General features: G+C 47.0%; 8 non-coding genes and 1 pseudogene across 8 annotated transcripts; 6 read left to right on the forward strand and 3 right to left on the reverse strand.

The window, feature by feature from the left end:
- Positions 1 to 2,308: 2,308 nt before the first annotated feature.
- On the forward strand, positions 2,309 to 2,382 carry TRNAI-AAU. Its single transcript has one exon. It is a non-coding gene; the product is annotated as a tRNA-Ile (tRNA).
- A 2,049-nt stretch (positions 2,383 to 4,431) lies between these two features.
- On the reverse strand, positions 4,432 to 4,504 carry TRNAV-UAC. The gene has a single exon. It is a non-coding gene; the product is annotated as a tRNA-Val (tRNA).
- A 1,486-nt stretch (positions 4,505 to 5,990) lies between these two features.
- Positions 5,991 to 6,064, forward strand: TRNAT-AGU. The gene has a single exon. It is a non-coding gene; the product is annotated as a tRNA-Thr (tRNA).
- Positions 6,065 to 6,767: 703 nt separating this feature from the next.
- Positions 6,768 to 7,208, forward strand: LOC119540798 (annotated as a pseudogene).
- Positions 7,209 to 8,793: 1,585 nt separating this feature from the next.
- Positions 8,794 to 8,866, forward strand: TRNAV-AAC. Its single transcript has one exon. It is a non-coding gene; the product is annotated as a tRNA-Val (tRNA).
- A 764-nt stretch (positions 8,867 to 9,630) lies between these two features.
- TRNAT-AGU lies at positions 9,631 to 9,704 on the reverse strand. Its single transcript has one exon. It is a non-coding gene; the product is annotated as a tRNA-Thr (tRNA).
- Positions 9,705 to 11,187: 1,483 nt separating this feature from the next.
- Positions 11,188 to 11,260, forward strand: TRNAV-UAC. The gene has a single exon. It is a non-coding gene; the product is annotated as a tRNA-Val (tRNA).
- A 2,049-nt stretch (positions 11,261 to 13,309) lies between these two features.
- On the reverse strand, positions 13,310 to 13,383 carry TRNAI-AAU. Its single transcript has one exon. It is a non-coding gene; the product is annotated as a tRNA-Ile (tRNA).
- Positions 13,384 to 19,747: 6,364 nt separating this feature from the next.
- Positions 19,748 to 19,820, forward strand: TRNAV-AAC. Its single transcript has one exon. It is a non-coding gene; the product is annotated as a tRNA-Val (tRNA).
- Positions 19,821 to 23,285: the final 3,465 nt, after the last annotated feature.

Below are 23,285 nucleotides of genomic sequence, written 5' to 3' on the forward strand. Positions count from 1 at the left end.
TATCTTAATAGTCTTCCTACTTCCATCTTTTCCCCCTCTACAGTATTCTCCTTGGAGCAGCCATAAAGATCCATTTTAAACTTAAATCATTTGGAGCCATTCCCTTGCTGAGAACCAGACAAGGGCCCCTTGCTGGCCTCGAAGTAAAAGCAAAATTTCTTCCTGTGTTGTGCAAGATTCTGCCTGATCTATCTGCCTGACCTGTTACTGCCCAAACCTCTTCATCTTCTCTCTCCTTGCTCACTCTGTTGCAGCAGCAACCTGTCTACATGCTGGCTCTTCCCTGAACACACAAGACACGCGTCTGCCTCAGAGCCTTTGCACTGACAAGGTCCTTTCTCTGGAACAGTTTCCTTATAGGCATGGCTTACTCCCTCACTTCTTTGAAGGCTTTGTTCAACTGCCACCACCACGTCAGTGATACTTGACCTCACTATTACTCCCAGAATTCCTCTTTCACATTCCTGGCTTTGTTTTGCTCCACTGTACTTGATCTTTTAACACCTTATGGAACTTGCCTACTCGTTTCGTCTACTGTGCTTCTCTGTGTTTCTACTGTGTTGTATATTGCTAGAAGTGAATATGGGGAAAAGTGTGTTAGGAAAGTGGGATGGTCTTGGATATTAGATCCACCACCCTCTGTCCAAACCTCAAATTACTCAAGTAACCCTGTACTGCTCGCTAGGATTTTTCTGGCAACCACTTTCACGTACACCAAACTGTGTATTATTTTTGTTCTGTTTGTTTTGTTCAGAACATCCTGTCTGGCCGTGTGGCCGTTGCAAATATCCACCCCTTACACGGTAGATTTCAGCCCTCCCCATCTCTCCCGACTTAACCCCTGTTCTTTCCTCACTGCAGCCAACTCCAACCATCGCGGGGGAAGTTCGGGCGGGTTATCGGCGGTGGTTCTCATGAGCAGTGGGTCAGGCCTGGGCTGGGAGGGGTTCACCTCACCTGAGACAGGTGTTTCCGGCCCCCTTCCAAGGCCGGCGGTTGTCCGACCCAGGCTTGGAGCTGCCGCCCTTCTCGGATTTGGGCGTTTCTCTCCTGGTCCGGTTAGTAGCCCCTGACTCCGGACGCGTCTTGGCCAAGACTTACCCTTGTCATTGATTTGGGCGTCCTTGTTCTGCCCTAGGACAGGAAGGGGTAAGAGGCTCACAAGGACCAGAGGATGTCCCCATGGTCCCTTCGCCCTCGCTGAACACAGCCCTGCATCAGGCTCCTCCAAGTGTTCAGCGTCCCGGACTGCGGCGGGAAGTCTATGACTTCCCCCTCTGGGTGGGCGGGAGGCCAGGGATGACCCGCCGCGGATTCAGCGTGCGGTTGCCCGCGAAACCACCCCCAGGCCAGGCGGCGAGACGGTGCACGTTCCTGCTTCTTGCGGCCTCTGGGAAGAGCAGACCAGCCGGGAACTGTCCCCGGGAGCGGAGAGGAATCGGCATCTCGCGCGCGGGAACCTATTTCTCCGAGGTCTGACCGCGCGCCACGATCTCGGGCTTGGAGCAGCTTCGCGTTCGCCCCGAGCCTTTCGCCCGGTAGGAGGAAGGAAGCCCGGCTCGGGACACTGATCTGAGATTTCCCGGGTCAGAATGGCCATTTGAAAAAGACCAAGCTTCCCCGAAAAAGACAAGAGTTCATTCATGCCAACTGTGGAGCTTTTCTTTTCTCCCCGCCCCCCGCCCCGCCCCCTTCCCGTGGTGGGGAAGGGGGAAATTGAAAGAATGGGGGGATTTTACAAATTTGTTTCCTTCTGGTTGCCTGGTCTTTTTTTGTTTGTTTGATTTTTGCAGAGACATTGGAAGAGACAATGTAGTTTGGTTATCCGTGACGTTTTCCAGCGAGGGCTAGCAACCGTCGTCCAGCGGCGGCTTAGTTCAGTCGTCCACCACGCGGTAATAGCAAGGTCGTGGGTCCGATTGCGGTACCGGCCGCTTTGTGGCGTTTGCATTTCTATCGAGCCCAACTCCGGTGGACGCTGCCTCCTCACATCTAACTACAGACCCCCAGGTTGCCACCGCTGAAACAAAGCTCGATCTGTTTATCAAGATAGTTCCTCTTCCCGGAGCCATTTGATTTATAATGTTTAATTTTTCGTTTTTTAAAAAGGAATTAATCCACGCATCTGATGGAGAGTTGTTTTTTTTTGCGGGGGGGGGTTGTTTTGTTTTGTTTTAAATTGAGTGAGGTAGGGTGGGTCGTTTAGGGCAGGAGGAAGTAGAAAGATTTGCGAGATTTCCGGCTTAGTATTGAGGAAAAACTTCTTCCAAAACTTTATCTTTAAAGTATAAGTGGAAAAACCCCGGGTGGCCGGTTAGCTCAGTTGGTTAGAGCGTGGTGCTAATAACGCCAAGGTCGCGGGTTCGATCCCCGTACGGGCCAAACAACAACTACTTTAACGTTCATCTAAGTAGATGGAGGATGGATGGACCTCAACCTCCAAGGTTTTCATCTCTGTGAGAACCATTTCTTACGGAGAATTTAGGGGATCTGTGCTGAGACCGGTCGTTTCAGCAGACTTCCCTGTGGACGCTTCCCCACGTCTTTCTGTTGATTCCAAAGGGACAGCAGTGACCCAGCCGCAACCCAGCCGGCACGGGAAAAGAAGCTGCATGTGTCATTTCTTTCCATTGGGAAACGGATTCAAGCAGAGAAACCTGAACTGTTGGGATTGTTTCCGTCTGAAAAGAAACTATAAAACCACCCGGATTTCTATACCTCTTCCGCCCGCCCTGGGTCTTTGCCAGATTGGTGAAAGATGAAAACAGATTTTAAGAATGACATGTGAGAGCAAATTTCATTAACATCGACAAAATAGGAAGGAAACAAAGAGCATTCTGAAGACTGATGCGATATGTAGAAGACTCATTATTTTGAAACGATTCTGGGGGTGAGAATTGCAGTCACATGTTTAAAAGTAAGGAAGCGTAAACAAAAACAGGGAAAAGTCTCCTCTTCTTATGCCTCATCCATCCAATAATCATTTCCAAAAATGTCCCTAGGTAAACTCCTTTCCGGTTTTCCTTCGACAGCAAATATTTATGTAAATTAGTTTTCCCTCCTTTTCATGAAAGTCAACATATTCACAGATCGTCCGCACAATCTGCTTTCATCACTTAACAAGACTCTTTGGAATCTCTATTTTATCACTATTTAGAGAGCTTTCTAGTAGCAGTTTCAATATTGTACACTTTGTCAAATCAGAGCTTTTTTTGGATGAGTTGGGATATCCCGCAGGAGCTGAATCTGAAACGGTCAAATATTTTGTATTATTCAGTGAGGGAATATATACTAGGCGGAGACTTTGTGCAACTGGAGGGCAGGAGGGAAGATGGCACCCTTAAGGTTCTGCTATAAAAGGGGACAAAGCACTTTCTTTAAAAAGTCAGGAGCTAATAAGAGAGCCCTGAAATGGGGATCCCAAAGTGGTTTGGTGAATAAAAGAAAATTAGGCAGTAATCAGGAAATTATTAACAATATTTATCCATATCCCCACTCTGTAGAATGCAATAATTTGTTGTTATTTTGCATCTGGTATATTTGCCAAAAGTATATCGTGTGTGCAGTGTGTGCAGGATTCTCGCTGGAGCAAGACCTGCCACCTTGCCCAATCAGAGCCCTGGGCCTGGAACCTTCCCTTCTCTGGGGGAAGGTTCTCTTCATGCCTGTGGCTTGGTCTAGATTCTTCTTGCATACTGGGGTAATCTTTCCCCATTTTGGGTACTCGGTGAACTTCTGTGTATTGCTTAAGTGTGTGTGTGTGTCAGTGTGGGGCGGGAACCGGGGACAGGGTCTCCCCCATCGTGACACAAGAGGGTGTGTACAGAAAGCACATTGGCTTGACAATTCTGATCCTTTTGGTATACTTACAATAAAATGCACTCATAGAAGTGTACAATGAGATAGGTTATGATGTATTTGTACACCCATGTAATTGCTATCACAGTCAAAGTAGAGAACTTTTACATGTTCCCCCAAAAGTTTCCTTATGCCCCGTGGTAATCCCCCACCCCACAACTAACTAAACTAGCTAAACTAGGAGGTGCTTCCGCAGCAATAAATCCTTAACATCGTAACTACTATGGAATGAAAATCATGAGAATCTTTTGCTCTTGGTCCCTGGCTGCACATTATTTTTAAAGGTTTGTATTTGTTGTCACTCGGCTCTGTTGGTACTTGTTTCCTTCTAGGCCATCAGGAACACCAGAGGATATTTAGAAAACAGGAAACTCTTCTCTGCAATCCGAGCTAGTGCAGTCCAGTTGAGTGAATGCCCATAGGAGAACACTGGAGAAAAAGCCCATTGGTTTCTCTGTTATTTTACCCCCTGGAGGGCAAAAACCCACCGCTCTCTCTGTTTTTTTACCATCTGGAGGTCGAAAGGTTGGGAGCTCCCCGACTGTGAGCCTAAACGTACAGCCAGCATCCCCGTGGTTCCACTGGGAATCGAACCCAGGATCTCCTGCGTGTAAGGCAGATGTGATAACCACTACACCATAGAACCAACCGTAGGTCATTTTGCGTCTTGAAACTTGAAAGAATAGGAAAAAAAAGATTAGCGTTACAGAGAGTCGTAGCCACAACCACCCACGGCGACCTTGGTTCGAAGGGGATGTGCAGACAGGGATAACTGAACTTTCAGGCATCTCGTACACACAACTTTGAAAATCTCAAAGGGTAGTTTGAGATCGTAGTTTCACCTGCGATCATAGGACTAAATGTTTTCAAGTGTTCAAGCGAAGTCTCTTTCTACCGGCCTGCAATGCTCTAATCTAGTCTGTGCTTATTCAATTTTTTTTTTTTTTTTTTTTTTTTTGACACAGTTATAGAGGCCTTACTATGTCCCAGATACTTTTCAAGGTTCTGGGGATACAGCAGCAAATACAAGGGTCAAAAATCCGGACTTTCTGAGATTACGTCGTAGTTTCTAGCAAACACTAGGCGCTAAATAAGTGTGTTTGTATTTCATGGAGTCTATCACCCAACCGAGCAGCAGCCCCTATTTACTTCTCCTTTGTCACACGTCCGGGTACCGGAACTTGCACATTTCAATCTGCAAGATCGTTAAGATTATGTGCTAGAGAAGTTGTTTGACACTCTTCGCATATATCAGAAAATGTCTATTTCACCTGGGATAAGTGGCAACAGGTTTTCGTCAAGGAGAAGAAAGCCAACAGTTTTTGGGTGCCTACGTTTCGCCAGGGATTGACGTAAGCGTTATCTCAGTTACGGCTCACAGCAATCATCGTTGCGTTGGCTAGCGGTAACACCATTATTCCCAGAGTACGGAATTGAGGCTGAGAAATAACTTCCATATGAGGTTGTAAAAGCTCTGAAAGGAGGAACGGCACGGCTGCCTATTTCAGTCGTCCACTGGCTAAAACATTTTAGTTCTTCGTTGTTGGGGACAATTAAGGTAGCATATACAATATTCACCTTCAGCGATACCGGTAACATGCAACATGGCCTCCAGGGCTGATACAAGAACAACCTAAGCTATAATTAGCCTTCTTCTAGGAAGTAACAGTAGTTCCCGCCTAAGCAGTAGCTAGTTCGCGCCAAAAGCTAACCTTACATCTGCCTCTCACCCTAGCAACAGCAATCACCAATTCTAGACCGCCACCCGCCTTTGCAGCCACCAATCCTAGGCCGCCACCCGTTTTTACTAGCCACTCCCTCTACCTTAGAGCATATATACCCTGCCTCTTCAATAAAATTTTGCAGCTTGATCAGAAACCTGTCTTGCTGTCATTCCTCGTGTCTCTTGTCCCATACCATTCTTCCTTCGCAGGACTTGGAGCTTCCGTTGATCGTCCCGCGGGCCGGGACACTTCGTCTCTCAGCAGAGGCTACCACCGCTGTGCAGAGAGAAAGTAGGGGAAGAATTTGATTAAAACCTCGGGCTTTCGTTGTTGAGAACTACATCTGTCAGATGGAAACGCGAAATTGTCTTGAAACGTTGTGCAGCGCCGGAACCGATCATCCTCCTTGGCTCCGTGGCTTAGTTGGTCGAAGCGCCTGTCTAGTAAACAGGAGATCCTGGGTTCGAATCCCAGCGGGGCCTTTTGGGGAGTGTCCTTTTCTAAAAAGCATCCGTGTCTTCGAAACACCCTCAACTTCACCTTCAGTTTGGAGCTCAAGAAGAGAAGCCCCAGAAATCAAAGCAACAGCATGAAGTTATCAATGTCCCCACCAGCTTCTAGACTAGGCATCTTCCAAGAGTGAGACAAAGCTGGAGATCTCTACTTTGCAGAATTCACCCGCAAAGACCTCTCTTGCAGACTCCTGAGATGCTTGGTAGTCCTCACGGCCTGTGACCTGTCGTGCCCTCTTCTCGTAGTGCGGTTTGATGTTCAGTCTGTCCCTCCGATTCCACATTAAAATTGGTCCAAATCAAAGCACCCAACCCACAATGATTATTCAGCACTCTGTGGTGTATGTGGAGGCCTTACATCCAACCAGGGACGTAAGTTTTACGTGGGATTCCATGCCCTTCTCTCTAATGTAGAAGCCCTACTTTGATCCCTCGCCACCTCTCCTTCATTCCGGCCTCTACCTGTTCCTTGGTCTCCACTCTTGGCCCCACACATTTCTTGTTTACATAGCAGCCAAAGAGCTCTTTAGCTTGAGATGGAAAATGCCTTTTCTCTTCTCCGAACATTCCCGACTCTCCCCTCACACTACGTTTCAGCATAACTGGAGTGTCGAGTTCCGGCCGGCTTCCTACATGCAAGTCCTGGGCTGGCGCCGTGCGAACCCAGGTGTAGATGGATTGCATCCCGGCCCGCGCCCAGGCAGACCCGGACGGGTTACTTTGCATCTATCCTGTTTATTTAAACAACAAGAAGACCTTTGCGGAAAGGAGGCAGATCCCCATGGCAAGGACCATTGAAAATTCTACGTCTACAGAACTCCGAGATGCATGCTTCGCAGTTGGATTTAATGCATTCCTTGAGGAAAACGCAATGTACGCTAGAGAACGGAATCGTGACTTCCACTAGAGGGGCAGGGCCCGGGTCCAGCTCAAACAGGAAGATGGCAGCCTCTGTCTGGTACAGTTCCCATCACGCATGTCAGTAGTGATGTATGCAGCAGAAATTATACGTAAACTGAAAAAAAGGACACACACACACAAAACAGGAGGTGATGACCAAAGTCATGGGCAAGGAGAGGGAAGTAAAAGAGGGAAACGGAAGAAGAAGACGTGACCTGGAGCGAGAAACAAGTGTGTGGTCCTCCCATTGGAGACACGATGGAGGCTTCCAATTTGTATCTGAGGGAAACAGACGCTTTTGGTTTGCACATTCCTGCCTTCCAGTTCCAGCCTCAGAGTTGACAAGGATATAAAGAAGTTTACATCAGAAGCTTGCAGTATAAAAGGGGGAACAAAATGCCTTTCAATGCAGAGTTCTTGTGGAAGAAAAAAGCATATTTTTCAATGGACAATCGACTGTACCATAAGTTACTTGAAATCCCGTACCTGTTTATTCTCACCGAAATGTGTTTCAGATAATTAAGTTTAGTAAGGTTTGAACCACGCATTTTGTTCACCTTTTAAGTTAATGAAATAAAATTGGAAACTGGAAAAAAAAATGCAGGTGGAAAAGCAATCCTCCCCTGTCTTCTTGATCTGACCCATAGTCCCCCATGTTTTCTTATGTCACTCAACTCTCTCTCTCAAATCTACCTCAAACTCTTTGGAGCACCCTCAACACTTACTACTCTCTCTGGTGATGCCCCTGACCCCAGATTCCCGTCTCCTCACCACCTGTCTCCAACCAAATTTATTCTTTCCATCTGTTAAGTCTCAGCTCAGGTATCACTTCTCAAAACCTTCCCTGCTCATCAGGAGAGGGAGAGCTGCACCTTCTCTAGGCTCCTATGAAAATGCCATCATTACTTATCTGTTCCTTTTCATTTGGCAGTTTTTAATATAATTAACCAGTATGAACAATTTTATTGCAATAATCAGCGCGTGTGCCCCTTGCCACCCCTTGACAACTCCTTCAGCATATTTGCTGCCTCTAGGATTGAATACATTGTTGGTTACTCATGAAACTCTTTAACCTGTCATCTAAGTTTTTTAAAGAAAAAAAGAAAAAGTTTAATACTCTTTATGCTGCCAATTTGTTTTCAGGAAAAAGTGTTCCTTTTGTGAAAAAAAATGGGTCTCTTGTTATGAGTTATGCTTGGTTATGAGTCATGGTGTTTCTATATTGTTAGTTTTAACAAATAGAAAGTATGAGGGAAATCAATGCACCCTGAAAGAAGAAATAGATTCAAAATTATTAAATTATGTAACCAGGTGTAATGGTTAGGTTCATGTGTCAACTGGCCAGGTGATGGTACCCAGTTGTCTGGTCAAGCAAGCACTGGCCTAACCGTTACTACAAGGACATTTGTGGCTGATTAATAAACCAGAAGGCTGATGTATTAAATCATCAGTCAATTGGCTGCAGCTGTGACTGATCACATCCACGAAGGGTGTGTCTTCCACAATGAGAGAATGCAATCAGCTGGAATTAATCCAATCAGTTGAAGACTTTTAACCAAGACAGATAGAGGATCTTCACTTCTTCTGTCGACCAGCGAAGTGTTTCCTGAGGAGTTCATCGAAGTTGCCAGTTCGTTGCCTGAGGAGTTCATCGAACATCTTCATTGGAGTTGCCAGTCTGCTGCCTGCCCTACAGAATTTGGACTCGTGCATACCCACAGCGCGTGAGACACTTTTATAAATTGCGTGTTTATAGATACCTGTTGTTGATTGTTTCCCTAGGAAAGACTGAAGCCAGGGTTTCCGTAGTGTAGTGGTTATCACGTTCGCCTAACACGCGAAAGGTCCCTGGGTCGAAACCGGGCAGAAACATCGTGTTTTCCTCCCAACCCTGGAAAAATCACTTCCTCCCAATAGTAAGTAATTTGTCCCTCTCCTCGACCTAGTAAGTTACTGACAATTAACACTAACCCTATTATTACCCAAATGCATGCAGTATTTAAAAAAAAAGAGTGATCAAGTTAGAAAAGGACAATTGCCTATCTCAACGTCATGAAATACTTTTCTAAATTCACTTTTTTACATGTATGTTCAATTAATTTGAAGAGGCACTGCTTGAAAATCATCCAAATGACCAATAAGTGCTTGAGATGCACCATTCCTCAATTCAGGCAAATTACTCTATACTTCAGCATCCTAACTCCTGGAGTATCTGCATCAGAAGAACACACTACAAGGGCTGCAAAGACTTGGGATTCCAGTTGGGGTAGCGCAATTCTCTAGGGTCTCAAACGAGACCATCGCTTTTATCCTTGATAGACTAAGAGCAAACCACATTATCCTAAATTCTGAGAGTTCTCTCAAATTGGTTGGGGGGAATTGAGCTGCTTTTTACTTAGAGATTGGGTAAAACCAGATCTCAAATTCTGTGTACACAGTGATAGTCAGAAACTGGTATTTTTCAAGAAACGACGTTCACCTGCAAGTTTTCATATTTTATCATGTATAATATGATATTTCGGCCTGAAATACTAGCTCGACATGACCCTGCCCATCATCCCATACATCTTTCTCTTCAACTCACACTTAGGTGTCTCCACTCATATGATGCTTTTTAGAAAAGGACACTCCCCAAAAGGCCCCGCTGGGATTCGAACCCAGGATCTCCTGTTTACTAGACAGGCGCTTCGACCAACTAAGCCACGGAGCCAAGGAGGATGATCGGTTCCGGCGCTGCACAACGTTTCAAGACAATTTCGCGTTTCCATCTGACAGATGTAGTTCTCAACAACGAAAGCCCGAGGTTTTAATCAAATTCTTCCCCTACTTTCTCTCTGCACAGCGGTGGTAGCCTCTGCTGAGAGACGAAGTGTCCCGGCCCGCGGGACGATCAACGGAAGCTCCAAGTCCTGCGAAGGAAGAATGGTATGGGACAAGAGACACGAGGAATGACAGCAAGACAGGTTTCTGATCAAGCTGCAAAATTTCATTGAAGAGGCAGGGTATATATGCTCTAAGGTAGAGGGAGTGGCTAGTAAAAACGGGTGGCGGCCTAGGATTGGTGGCTGCAAAGGCGGGTGGCGGTCTAGAATTGGTGATTGCTGTTGCTAGGGTGAGAGGCAGATGTAAGGTTAGCTTTTGGCGCGAACTAGCTACTGCTTAGGCGGGAACTACTGTTACTTCCTAGAAGAAGGCTAATTATAGCTTAGGTTGTTCTTGTATCAGCCCTGGAGGCCATGTTGCATGTTACCGGTATCGCTGAAGGTGAATATTGTATATGCTACCTTAATTGTCCCCAACAACGAAGAACTAAAATGTTTTAGCCAGTGGACGACTGAAATAGGCAGCCGTGCCGTTCCTCCTTTCAGAGCTTTTACAACCTCATATGGAAGTTATTTCTCAGCCTCAATTCCGTACTCTGGGAATAATGGTGTTACCGCTAGCCAACGCAACGATGATTGCTGTGAGCCGTAACTGAGATAACGCTTACGTCAATCCCTGGCGAAACGTAGGCACCCAAAAACTGTTGGCTTTCTTCTCCTTGACGAAAACCTGTTGCCACTTATCCCAGGTGAAATAGACATTTTCTGATATATGCGAAGAGTGTCAAACAACTTCTCTAGCACATAATCTTAACGATCTTGCAGATTGAAATGTGCAAGTTCCGGTACCCGGACGTGTGACAAAGGAGAAGTAAATAGGGGCTGCTGCTCGGTTGGGTGATAGACTCCATGAAATATAAACACACTTATTTAGCGCCTAGTGTTTGCTAGAAACTACGACGTAATCTCAGAAAGTCCGGATTTTTGACCCTTGTATTTGCTGCTGTATCCCCAGAACCTTGAAAAGTATCTGGGACATAGTAAGGCCTCTATAACTGTGTCAAAAAAAAAAAAAAAAAAAAAAAGTGAATAAGCACAGACTAGATTAGAGCATTGCAGGCCGGTAGAAAGAGACTTCGCTTGAACACTTGAAAACATTTAGTCCTATGATCGCAGGTGAAACTACGATCTCAAACTACCCTTTGAGATTTTCAAAGTTGTGTGTACGAGATGCCTGAAAGTTCAGTTATCCCTGTCTGCACATCCCCTTCGAACCAAGGTCGCCGTGGGTGGTTGTGGCTACGACTCTCTGTAACGCTAATCTTTTTTTCCTATTCTTTCAAGTTTCAAGACGCAAAATGACCTACGGTCGGTTCTATGGTGTAGTGGTTATCACATCTGCCTTACACGCAGGAGATCCTGGGTTCGATTCCCAGTGGAACCACGGGGATGCTGGCTGTACGTTTAGGCTCACAGTCGGGGAGCTCCCAACCTTTCGACCTCCAGATGGTAAAAAAACAGAGAGAGCGGTGGGTTTTTGCCCTCCAGGGGGTAAAATAACAGAGAAACCAATGGGCTTTTTCTCCAGTGTTCTCCTATGGGCATTCACTCAACTGGACTGCACTAGCTCGGATTGCAGAGAAGAGTTTCCTGTTTTCTAAATATCCTCTGGTGTTCCTGATGGCCTAGAAGGAAACAAGTACCAACAGAGCCGAGTGACAACAAATACAAACCTTTAAAAATAATGTGCAGCCAGGGACCAAGAGCAAAAGATTCTCATGATTTTCATTCCATAGTAGTTACGATGTTAAGGATTTATTGCTGCGGAAGCACCTCCTAGTTTAGCTAGTTTAGTTAGTTGTGGGGTGGGGGATTACCACGGGGCATAAGGAAACTTTTGGGGGAACATGTAAAAGTTCTCTACTTTGACTGTGATAGCAATTACATGGGTGTACAAATACATCATAACCTATCTCATTGTACACTTCTATGAGTGCATTTTATTGTAAGTATACCAAAAGGATCAGAATTGTCAAGCCAATGTGCTTTCTGTACACACCCTCTTGTGTCACGATGGGGGAGACCCTGTCCCCGGTTCCCGCCCCACACTGACACACACACACACTTAAGCAATACACAGAAGTTCACCGAGTACCCAAAATGGGGAAAGATTACCCCAGTATGCAAGAAGAATCTAGACCAAGCCACAGGCATGAAGAGAACCTTCCCCCAGAGAAGGGAAGGTTCCAGGCCCAGGGCTCTGATTGGGCAAGGTGGCAGGTCTTGCTCCAGCGAGAATCCTGCACACACTGCACACACGATATACTTTTGGCAAATATACCAGATGCAAAATAACAACAAATTATTGCATTCTACAGAGTGGGGATATGGATAAATATTGTTAATAATTTCCTGATTACTGCCTAATTTTCTTTTATTCACCAAACCACTTTGGGATCCCCATTTCAGGGCTCTCTTATTAGCTCCTGACTTTTTAAAGAAAGTGCTTTGTCCCCTTTTATAGCAGAACCTTAAGGGTGCCATCTTCCCTCCTGCCCTCCAGTTGCACAAAGTCTCCGCCTAGTATATATTCCCTCACTGAATAATACAAAATATTTGACCGTTTCAGATTCAGCTCCTGCGGGATATCCCAACTCATCCAAAAAAAGCTCTGATTTGACAAAGTGTACAATATTGAAACTGCTACTAGAAAGCTCTCTAAATAGTGATAAAATAGAGATTCCAAAGAGTCTTGTTAAGTGATGAAAGCAGATTGTGCGGACGATCTGTGAATATGTTGACTTTCATGAAAAGGAGGGAAAACTAATTTACATAAATATTTGCTGTCGAAGGAAAACCGGAAAGGAGTTTACCTAGGGACATTTTTGGAAATGATTATTGGATGGATGAGGCATAAGAAGAGGAGACTTTTCCCTGTTTTTGTTTACGCTTCCTTACTTTTAAACATGTGACTGCAATTCTCACCCCCAGAATCGTTTCAAAATAATGAGTCTTCTACATATCGCATCAGTCTTCAGAATGCTCTTTGTTTCCTTCCTATTTTGTCGATGTTAATGAAATTTGCTCTCACATGTCATTCTTAAAATCTGTTTTCATCTTTCACCAATCTGGCAAAGACCCAGGGCGGGCGGAAGAGGTATAGAAATCCGGGTGGTTTTATAGTTTCTTTTCAGACGGAAACAATCCCAACAGTTCAGGTTTCTCTGCTTGAATCCGTTTCCCAATGGAAAGAAATGACACATGCAGCTTCTTTTCCCGTGCCGGCTGGGTTGCGGCTGGGTCACTGCTGTCCCTTTGGAATCAACAGAAAGACGTGGGGAAGCGTCCACAGGGAAGTCTGCTGAAACGACCGGTCTCAGCACAGATCCCCTAAATTCTCCGTAAGAAATGGTTCTCACAGAGATGAAAACCTTGGAGGTTGAGGTCCATCCATCCTCCATCTACTTAGATGAACGTTAAAGTAGTTGTTGTTTGGCCCGTACGGGGATCGAACCCGCGACCTTGGCGTTATTAGCACCACGCTCTAACCAACTGAGCTAACCGGCCACCCGGGGTTTTTCCACTTATACTTTAAAGATAAAGTTTTGGAAGAAGTTTTTCCTCAATACTAAGCCGGAAATCTCGCAAATCTTTCTACTTCCTCCTGCCCTAAACGACCCACCCTACCTCACTCAATTTAAAACAAAACAAAACAACCCCCCCCCCGCAAAAAAAAACAACTCTCCATCAGATGCGTGGATTAATTCCTTTTTAAAAAACGAAAAATTAAACATTATAAATCAAATGGCTCCGGGAAGAGGAACTATCTTGATAAACAGATCGAGCTTTGTTTCAGCGGTGGCAACCTGGGGGTCTGTAGTTAGATGTGAGGAGGCAGCGTCCACCGGAGTTGGGCTCGATAGAAATGCAAACGCCACAAAGCGGCCGGTACCGCAATCGGACCCACGACCTTGCTATTACCGCGTGGTGGACGACTGAACTAAGCCGCCGCTGGACGACGGTTGCTAGCCCTCGCTGGAAAACGTCACGGATAACCAAACTACATTGTCTCTTCCAATGTCTCTGCAAAAATCAAACAAACAAAAAAAGACCAGGCAACCAGAAGGAAACAAATTTGTAAAATCCCCCCATTCTTTCAATTTCCCCCTTCCCCACCACGGGAAGGGGGCGGGGCGGGGGGCGGGGAGAAAAGAAAAGCTCCACAGTTGGCATGAATGAACTCTTGTCTTTTTCGGGGAAGCTTGGTCTTTTTCAAATGGCCATTCTGACCCGGGAAATCTCAGATCAGTGTCCCGAGCCGGGCTTCCTTCCTCCTACCGGGCGAAAGGCTCGGGGCGAACGCGAAGCTGCTCCAAGCCCGAGATCGTGGCGCGCGGTCAGACCTCGGAGAAATAGGTTCCCGCGCGCGAGATGCCGATTCCTCTCCGCTCCCGGGGACAGTTCCCGGCTGGTCTGCTCTTCCCAGAGGCCGCAAGAAGCAGGAACGTGCACCGTCTCGCCGCCTGGCCTGGGGGTGGTTTCGCGGGCAACCGCACGCTGAATCCGCGGCGGGTCATCCCTGGCCTCCCGCCCACCCAGAGGGGGAAGTCATAGACTTCCCGCCGCAGTCCGGGACGCTGAACACTTGGAGGAGCCTGATGCAGGGCTGTGTTCAGCGAGGGCGAAGGGACCATGGGGACATCCTCTGGTCCTTGTGAGCCTCTTACCCCTTCCTGTCCTAGGGCAGAACAAGGACGCCCAAATCAATGACAAGGGTAAGTCTTGGCCAAGACGCGTCCGGAGTCAGGGGCTACTAACCGGACCAGGAGAGAAACGCCCAAATCCGAGAAGGGCGGCAGCTCCAAGCCTGGGTCGGACAACCGCCGGCCTTGGAAGGGGGCCGGAAACACCTGTCTCAGGTGAGGTGAACCCCTCCCAGCCCAGGCCTGACCCACTGCTCATGAGAACCACCGCCGATAACCCGCCCGAACTTCCCCCGCGATGGTTGGAGTTGGCTGCAGTGAGGAAAGAACAGGGGTTAAGTCGGGAGAGATGGGGAGGGCTGAAATCTACCGTGTAAGGGGTGGATATTTGCAACGGCCACACGGCCAGACAGGATGTTCTGAACAAAACAAACAGAACAAAAATAATACACAGTTTGGTGTACGTGAAAGTGGTTGCCAGAAAAATCCTAGCGAGCAGTACAGGGTTACTTGAGTAATTTGAGGTTTGGACAGAGGGTGGTGGATCTAATATCCAAGACCATCCCACTTTCCTAACACACTTTTCCCCATATTCACTTCTAGCAATATACAACACAGTAGAAACACAGAGAAGCACAGTAGACGAAACGAGTAGGCAAGTTCCATAAGGTGTTAAAAGATCAAGTACAGTGGAGCAAAACAAAGCCAGGAATGTGAAAGAGGAATTCTGGGAGTAATAGTGAGGTCAAGTATCACTGACGTGGTGGTGGCAGTTGAACAAAGCCTTCAAAGAAGTGAGGGAGTAAGCCATGCCTATAAGGAAACTGTTCCAGAGAAAGGACCTTGTCAGTGCAAAGGCTCTGAGGCAGACGCGTGTCTTGTGTGTTCAGGGAAGAGCCAGCATGTAGACAGGTTGCTGCTGCAACAGAGTGAGCAAGGAGAGAGAAGATGAAGAGGTTTGGGCAGTAACAGGTCAGGCAGATAGATCAGGCAGAATCTTGCACAACACAGGAAGAAATTTTGCTTTTACTTCGAGGCCAGCAAGGGGCCCTTGTCTGGTTCTCAGCAAGGGAATGGCTCCAAATGATTTAAGTTTAAAATGGATCTTTATGGCTGCTCCAAGGAGAATACTGTAGAGGGGGAAAAGATGGAAGTAGGAAGACTATTAAGATATTTCAAAATATCTCGTACTTGGGATGATGCGGCTCGGACCAAAGTGGTAGCAACTGAGGTGGTGAGAAATGGTAAGATTCTGGACATATGTTAAAGAAATAGACACACAGATTCAATAGGAGGAGTGAGGCGGGGGGTGGGGGGGAGTCAAAGAAAGCTCTAATCCTTTTAGCCTGATGAACTGGAAGCCTGGAGTTGTCTCTGAGGAGGGGAAGAAAATGAGGGAATTCGCATGTGTGTGCCTGCGTGTGAAACTCAGACATACGACGCTGGAGATGCCTGTTAAGATAAATAACTGGAGATACAAATTGGGCAAATTCGGGATTCGAAAAAATGGTTCTGGATGGGGATATGAAACAGTGAATTGCTAACATACGTGTAGCATTTAATTGATGGGTCTGCATGAAGTCTGTGAGGGAGTGAGTGAAATTCAGAAGAGAAGCTTGGAGTGCAGCAAATCACCCTGGTTTTGATTTACCTAAAGTTTTGTTTTTGAGTCAAATTTGGATCATCCAGTAATAAAAGCATTGACTTGAAAATCCGACGGGGTTTCTAATGTGGATTTAAAATCGACTCACGGCATATCCTCCCCACTCCTAACCCCATGCCATCCCACTGCCTCATGATTTCTGGTGAGAAATGCGCTGGAAATCTTATCAGGGATACCTTGTATGTGACGGTCGATTCTCTCTTGTTGCTTTCAAAAGCGTCTCTTGTCTTTGGATTTTGATAATCCACTACAGTGAGTCCTGGTATAGTTCGCTTAGAGTCTATTCCTGCTTGGATATCCAGCTTCTGGGATGTGTGTTGTGAGGGACAAGGGCCAGGAGGCCCGGCCCCCTCCTCCGTTACCGAGATACACGCAGCAGCCTACACGACCAAGAAACAGGCCCCGCACCCACCCCCGCCACGGGAAAAGCATTCAAACTTCCCTCCCCTAATCACTGTTGGTAACCAAATCTCGGGAGACCTTGTTGCAACCAAATCAAAGGGAAACTCCGTTGTCACAAACCTTTATAAGCCCCTCCCCCCTTGCCACTCCTCCGCTCTCTCTTTGGAATGGCAGAACGCTGACTTCACTCTCCCGACCCGCCACCGCCGTGGGGGAAAAGTCTTCTCTTTTGGAAGTCCTTAATTGAACTCATGGGTAGCTCCGTGCCAGGCGTTTTCTTTGGTCTTGGGGCTAATCTGGGTTGGAACATGTGTATTTATGTTTTTCATCAGATTTGGGAAGTTTTCAGCCAGTTTTCCTTCAAATATTTTTTCTGCCCCCTTTTCTCCCTCTTGTTCTGGGAATCCAATAACGTAGTTGGCAGCTCCAAAATTTCTGTTTGGTTGGATTTTTAAATTTCCGTCTCTTGATTTTGTTCAGACCACCCTTTCCTTATTTCCTTTAATTCTTTGTTTATGGATTCCTTTAGCTCATTGAACATAATTAAGATAATTGATTTAAAGTCTTTGACTAATAGTTCCAACGTATGAGCTTCCTCAGGGGATTTCTGGCAAATTCTCTTTCTCCCGCGAATGGGCCATACTTTCCCGTTTCTTTGTATGTTTTGTAATTTTACTGTTGAGAACTACACATTCTGAGAATTATGTTGTTACAACTCTGGAAATCTAGTTCTTGAACACTTCTGGGATTGCTAGGTTTTGTAGTTGTTGTTTCTGAGGGCTGGAGTCATCAATTTGAGACATGTTCCAAACTAATTTTGCTCTCAAAGGAGAATGGAAAGAGAAAAGTGGGGGTGGGGTGGGGTGGGGGAGGTACTACCTCCTTCAACTCCTTTGCCGCTTTTGCCTGAGGGGGGTTGCAGCAATGGCCACTCAGCAATTTAAAGTAGCTCATCAAAGTGGTGGTCAGTGATGAGAACAGGCACCTGTAGATTGTAAGGGACTATATATTCTTAGAGCCCACCTCGGCACCAGCAAGCTGCACCAGGAGCCTGGTCTGCAGTCTCCACTGCTGCCTGTCAGGTGGTTGGGGGTTAGCGGGTGGTAGCCGCGGCACAGAGGGTGAAATTCGTGGATGGTTACCACAATTTACCAGCCTCTTCCGGCTCTTGCCTCTATGCTGCATAGTGTTCTACTAGACTCCAGAGATTGAAAGTAGTTTCTTCAGACAGTTCCCACCAGTTCAATAGTTGTTTAGGTGGAGGGACAGATTCCGGGAGCTTCCCAGTCTGCATTCTTTCCACCATCCTCCCTCAATCCGAATTTTTTGAGATTGAGTTTTCTAAATTACTTGGTCGAATGTGATCTTTAAAATAAGTAAATTTGTGAAATTCTTGTTTCCTTTTTAGATTGTGTTTTTGTGCCTTCATCTGCTGTATGATTTTTATCATACAAATATACAGAAATTTACCACTTAATGAGTTATTCTCTTTTCTTACCGAGTAAAAACATTTGATGATTTCTTCAAAAGTGTGTTCCAGCACACCTGGGCTATTTTTCTGATGTAAAACCTTAAATAATAGAAGTCAATCACTGATCCACCCATACCATCAGTATTCAATAGTAGTTTACAAAGAAAAAAGAGTTTAGATGGTAATACGAGCAGCTAATCGGACTGCCAAATTTCGTAGATAGCTCACAAGTTGATAAAATAAAAGCACTCGCACACAAATAGAAAACTATAATGGGAAGCACAACCTTTGCATAACACATAAAAAGAAATTCACGCTTTTTAAACTGAGAAATCGTAAGTGAGACACAGGCCGACCCAAGCATGCTGCCCGGTTGCCGGGATCTACAAAATCCACTGGAGGCAATTCCTTTTTGTTTCTCTTTGTCTTGGAAGTATAAGCACGCCACAATCAGAGACCCGATTTCGTGCTGGAAGGAGACATGGTAAGTCTCACTTCCCTAGCGTTTACTCTCCGAGAGCCTCTCAATCTCCCTTGCTCCGCACGTCCAGGAGCCGGCTCTGATGCCATTCAGGAGCTGCCCTGCCTTTTTGCCTCAGGTTTCCGCAGTGATCTCTAATCGCTTTTGTACGAATCGAGGGCATCAGAGGAGGCCTCTCCCCAAACTTTTGTCACTGTTAAGATTTGGAATTGTGGTTCCGGTCACCATTCCAAAGCTACCGGGAGTATTCCTGTGAGCTGTGGTCTGTCTTTCAGTGTATCACAGCCCTCCTCCCACTGCTATCAAAACAATGACGGACATCGGAAACTGAGCGTGCCCATTGCACAGCAGCAGGCCGCAAGACTTCTTTCAGAAGCCCTGGACATGGAGTTCAGTCATCCCAAGTCCCAGACCCTTCCTTCCCCATTCCCAGTCCACCGCCTGCTACAGAGTGTGGGCAGTTTCCAGAGCTCAGTCAACTGGGTCCCGGTGATTTTCTGGGGATCATTTTCTGCCTTACTCGGAGGATCCCTCTCTTAGTTTTCGAGGGCTGGCGTCAAAGAGTGCAACAAACTGGGTAGCTTAAAAGAAGACAAGTTTATGCTCTTACAGCTCTGGAGGCTCAAGTCCGAAATCAAGGTGTCGGCAGGGCCGTGGTCCTTCCGAAGCTCCCAGGGGAGGACCATACGCTGTGTCTTCGAGCTGCTGGTCGCCCTAGGCTTTCATTGGTTTGCGGCAGCATAACTCCAGTCTCCGTCTCTGTCACCTTATGGCGATATTCCCTCTGCGCCTGTGTCACTGTGTCTAAGATTTCCTCTTCTTGTAAGGACACCGGTGGCGTTGGATTTAGGCCCACCCTAATCCAGTACGACCTCACCTTAGCTAATTGCATCTACAAAGGCCCCGTTTCCAAACAAGATCACATTCTGAGGTTCCGGGTGACATGAATTTTGGGTGCACGCCCCTCAATCCAGTACAACTGCGTAAGATTGCTCTCTCGCGTTTGGAAAGGAATTCTTCCCATAAGCGACGTATTTGCTTGGCGCGACTCATTGACTTCGTTAACGATGATTTCAATAAACAGAAAAGTGCACCAACCTTGATAATCTCCTTGAAGAAAATACCATACCACCTCAACGTTAAGAACAAGAGGCAGTGAGTGAAACGTGCATTCTCTGTTAAAGGTAGCGATTGGGTGGCCGAGCAGGCGCGTTTCCGTAGTGTAGTGGTTATCACGTTCGCCTAACACGCGAAAGGTCCCCGGTTCGAAACCGGGCGGAAACAGCTGTGTTGCCACTTTTGTTTTAGCCTTCGAGATGGAAAACCGAAGGACAATTTGTCAGCGAGTAGCAGGAGAGATCCACCTTCCCTTAGCGGGGATGGGGCCCTCGAAATCCTCAGGGATTTCCACAACGAAAATACCTCCGCTTACGGTCTTCGGGAACATGTTTATTGCCGACCAATGTTTTCCGAAATCACCTGGCGTTGGGAGACCGAGCGAGGAGAGGTATGGGGTACAGTGGGGAGGGAGAGATCAACAAGGCAAGATTCTGTAGAGACACCGACCTCAGTGGGGCGGAGCCCATTGCCTAACCTGGATCTCCCCTCGATCCTCCCACTTCCCTGCTCCCCACAAAGATCTCAGGGACTCTGTGTCGGGCCGGCTTGATGTCTGGACTTTTAGCTCCCGGGTCTGTCTACGGTGGGGGGTGAAGGCCGGGCGGCGCCTCAGCGGGATGCGGGGAGAGCGCCGGGCGCCGGGCTGAGCCCGCCCCTCCCCGCCGAGGCTCCGCTTGGGCGGTCACTCGCTGCCCTGAGCCTCCGCTTCCTTCCACACAGATGCAGAATGCTCCGGGGCTGATTTGGGATGGGGCAGGACTCGTATGTGCACTGCCTGGGGTGCTCGAAAGGAACCTGGACACGCAGCAGTGCTTGTCCAGAGATCATCCAGGTCTAGTTCGCACCATTTCCGGAGGGAGGGAGCCCGCGCGCTCTAGGTAAGTAAGGCCATTTGCTGGACGTTTTGGAGGTCTGTGAGGAGCGTGCGAAAGGGTTTACAGGTCAGTGACTTGGTTGTGTTAGTGGTGTTAGTCTCATATTTTACTCAAGGACACGGGCCATGAGAATCTGTCTTTCCCTTCGAATGCTGAGTGGCCAAGGTATATCTTTGCGTGGTTTCAAAGCTCACATCAGTAATTTAGATTTTAGCTCCTGACCCACTTAACGGGAAAGTCACTCTCGCCGGTTTGTGAGCCAAGACTTAATACGATACCGAATCAATCCAAAATTTTGAGAACATATTCAGGCTATTCATTTGTTGTTCTCCCTCCTGAGATTCAAAACCACCTTGTCTTTTGTCTTCCAGCCTAAAAAAATAGTACCTTGCCTGGGAGTGTTAAGTGGGATCTTGAATGAATCTACCAGAATAAGGCAAAGCTACCAAAATCAATATTTTGCCTGCAATTCTCCAAGAGGAAAGGAAACTTTGGGGCGGCTTGCCCTTTGGCCTCACAGAGGAACATCTGGTTCCCTGCTCAAGAAAGAGGGAGAGAGGGTGATTCACTCTTTCTGGAAGGCTCTCACTGTTTCCAGATGGCTGGAGACAGTAACACCCAGCTGTTCACTTTGGATGAGACTCCTCGTGCATATGGACAGCTGAGGCCCTACACACCCATTCTGTAATATCTCCCAAAAACCAGCAGTGAGGGGAGAAATGCCCCCAGCAGGGAGAGCTTTGGACAGTGGACATGGCCATCGGCTTTGTGTGGACGTCAGAATAGATGTGACCCCATGGGCAATGACTAATGGCTCTGGCCCTGGCCAAAGGCCCAGAGAGGAAATGACTGGGAAGCAACCGTGACATGAGAGTGGGCACAAAGTGTGAAGATCTGTGTATCATACGCTAACTCCCACCAGGATCCACCCACCACAGAAGTGCTAAACAAGAAAGTAACCAGAATGGTTCTACCCACTTTTGTCAAACAGGCCTGGTCATCAGCCACCCCAGTGCTGGCACATGAGCACATAAAAGGAGTAGCCTGGTGGCAGGGATGCGGGCCATGCATGGACCCAGTGACGTGGGGTCCTATTCACCAAGTGTAATCCAGCTGCTACCATTGCCGAACATCGAACCTGCCAACAGTGCGGGTCCACGCTGAGTCCTGGTTTGGCACATTCCTGTGAAGACCAAGCAGTTATTTTCGTCTTCTCCGTTTCCCCGGCAGAGAGATACCAACCAGAATCCAAGAGAAGCTTTGCGAGAAGGCAGTGTTTAAAAAAATAATGAATAAATAAATAAATAAGAGGAAGCTGTGTTAACTGAGGTTACACACCCCCTCTGGGACAGGTCTATGAGCGAGGACAAAAATCCAGCTCCTGGGCCTCAATTCAGGATGCTCCAAAGAGATAGAGCAGCTCCCAACTCCCAGTGCCATGAGCTGGGGCCTCACTGCAAGTGAATCTCAGATCAGTTTTCCTCCTCTCCTCTGCCTTCCTCGTGTGCTCTTTCTGGAAACACTCTCCAAAAAACTTTCTACATGAAAACTCTGCCTCATTGTCTGTTTCTGTGGTAGGGAACAGTTCTATCATGTCCTGCCATCTTTCCCTGAATCCCACAAATACAGCCTATCTTCAGGACCAGATAAGGGGACTGCCAGCACATTCCTACCCCTGTTTTCCTCTGTACCTTTGTAAATATTCACTAGAGACTGTCTGACTAAACTGGGCATGTTTTATGATATCCGGGTCCACCCTCATGGTATATCTGTCCCCGTCAGGGAGAGAGTGTGTTTCCTCTGCTATGGCACACGTAAACAAAAGAGGGGCGCTGCTGGTGGTACATCTCTCTGCATAGGTCCCAGGTTGAGACCCACCTGCTGTGGGAGACCTATGCCTGCTAGTGAAGCTGACTTTACTCTGACTCTTTGCTCTGTGAGTAAAACGTTGTTGCACCCAGTGCTGTGTGAGTCGTGCTTCTGTTAGCTACCCTGACACCTGCAAACCATGGAGTGGGGTGGCTGCCTAGGATTGGGTTCCTGGTGGCAGGCATTGTTCTGCTCCCACACCTCCACGCGGTGAGACTGCACCCCTGGTGCTGGCATTAGGTGTCTCCTTTTCTGACCAACAGTTTCCCAGAGTCTTTGCCCTAATACATTCCCCTAAATTCTATTTGCAAAAGAGCTGCCACAGCTATATTTTAGAGCAAAGGGCAGGTATGGTCACTCCTAAGATAAAAATTATCCAATGGCTCCCACAGTTTTACGGGAAGAAAAGTTGAATTCCTATAATCAGTCCTACACACTGAATCTCCTTTTCTCTTTGATCTCACCTCCATGATTCTCTCCCTTCCTTGTGCTCCAGTCCCTTGTACCCTCTTATAGTCCCAGAACGTCCATGCATGAACCCACTATTGGACCTCTGCACCACTTGTGCTTTATGCCTGTAACACCTTACGTTTCAGATGCCTAGATTGCTCACCCCTTCCAATGTAGTACACCACCTTTTGAATGAAGTGTTCCCTAGCAACCTCTTCAGAGTTCTCACCTAGTTCCATCACTCCAGATCCCCACACTTATCTTTATTTTTTTTCAATTACAGTTAAAATCCCCTTGTACATCAAAAAACTCTTAGTTGATTACACTTATTATTTATATCTGTCTCCACCTGCTATGTGTACAGCAATTTTTGTTCTCATTGTTCGTCACTGATGCCTCCCCAGGGCCAAGATCTGAACCTATCTACCACAAGAGT

This window comes from Choloepus didactylus, chromosome 7, assembly GCF_015220235.1.
Source record: "Choloepus didactylus isolate mChoDid1 chromosome 7, mChoDid1.pri, whole genome shotgun sequence".
NCBI classification, from domain to species: Eukaryota; Metazoa; Chordata; class Mammalia; order Pilosa; family Megalonychidae; genus Choloepus; species Choloepus didactylus.